At 39.7% G+C, this 1,382-nt stretch overlaps 1 non-coding gene across 1 annotated transcript; it reads left to right on the top strand.

The window, feature by feature from the left end:
• Window positions 1–655: 655 nt before the first annotated feature.
• Window positions 656–762, top strand: LOC117801208. Its single transcript, XR_004623738.1, has one exon. It is a non-coding gene; the product is annotated as a U6 spliceosomal RNA (small nuclear RNA).
• Window positions 763–1,382: the final 620 nt, after the last annotated feature.

Genomic DNA, 1,382 nt, shown 5'->3' with positions numbered 1-1,382 from the left:
AAGCCTAAAGCTGTGAATTCTCAAAATAAGGTAGATGAATAATCAGAAACCTTCTATGGTGATCTCAAAAGGATTTCTTATCTCGTGCAGCTGCAGGACTGATACGGCTGAATATCAGTCCCCAAAATCTAATTGTGCAGGTTGTAGAGTTTCAATGCCTAGTTAAAAGCACAAACTTGCCAAGTCTGTTATTCTAAAGTTAGAGCACTGTTTGAAAAGGAATAGGACTCTGAGATCAGGACATTTGCTCAGTGCAAGACAAAGCCCAAACCCCAAGTTCCTCTGAACCTTGCTATCTGTCCTCTTGTCAAGGAGGCTACCTTTTCTCACATAAAAGTCTTTCAGAAATTTCTCTTGGGTCAGTTATATCACAAGGGACTGCCTATTATCCTGAAGAAGAACTCTCATTTCCCCTCGTTATCTCCAGGCCCATAAAGAAAGCTAAACTCATGACCCATGAAGAGAAATGCCTGTTCAGTTCCTAGAGGAAATAACCTAGCAGTGGCATTTCAAGAAAAAAAGGCTGCTGATGGAGCACCCCCAGCAGAATGGAGGAATTTATTACCGACATTTTTATAACTGCCAGCACATGGTGATAATAAAAAGCAGAAGACATTTAGTTGGTTTATTACTGCTTGAAAATTCTCTACACACAGTGCTTGATTCGGCAGCACAGATACTAAAATTGGAACGATCCAGAGAAAATCAACATGGTCCTTGAGCAAGGATGGCACTCAAATTCATGAAGTGTTCCATATTTTTAAAAATAATAAAATAAAATTCTCTACATACAGTGCATCCCCTTTTGTCTGAACCTGGGACAGAACACTGGCTTATACATCAAACAAACAGTAAGATCTTGTTGTGTCAGAGAGAACCTAGGAAGCATGTATGGGGGTGGAGAGAGGCATATCTGTTTAAAAAGAATAAAACAGGGGCGTCTGACTGGCTCAGAAAAGCATGCAACTCTTGATCTCAGGGGTTGTGAGTTTGAGCCCCATGTTGGGTGTAGAGATTACTTAAGTAAAAACTTAAAAAAATATATAAAGGCTAGTAAGGGCCAAGTATATTTAATATAGTTTCATTCATGCAGGATTTGAGATTTTAGTGTTAGCTTGAGCACCTGATATTGGATCTGAATGTGCTTGTTTGGTTAGCTGAAGTCTGGATTCAATACTGGCCAAGACATTCTAGTTGAGATGCCAGATAGATCTACTTTCATGCTACAATGGCAGAATTGCATCATTGCAACAGAGACCTTATGGCTCTCAAAGCCTAAAATATTTATTATCTGGTCCTTTACAGGAAAAGGCTTGTGGGTTCTTGCTGTAGAGGAAAGAAGTCTACAGGTTTAGGGAGATGGGGATGTTGGTATGGATTTT

The sequence above is a fragment of the Ailuropoda melanoleuca genome, chromosome 2 (genome assembly GCF_002007445.2).
Source record: "Ailuropoda melanoleuca isolate Jingjing chromosome 2, ASM200744v2, whole genome shotgun sequence".
NCBI classification, from domain to species: Eukaryota; Metazoa; Chordata; class Mammalia; order Carnivora; family Ursidae; genus Ailuropoda; species Ailuropoda melanoleuca.
Note: the sequence above shows the minus strand (reverse complement) of the source record. Positions and strands in the feature narration are given on the sequence as shown.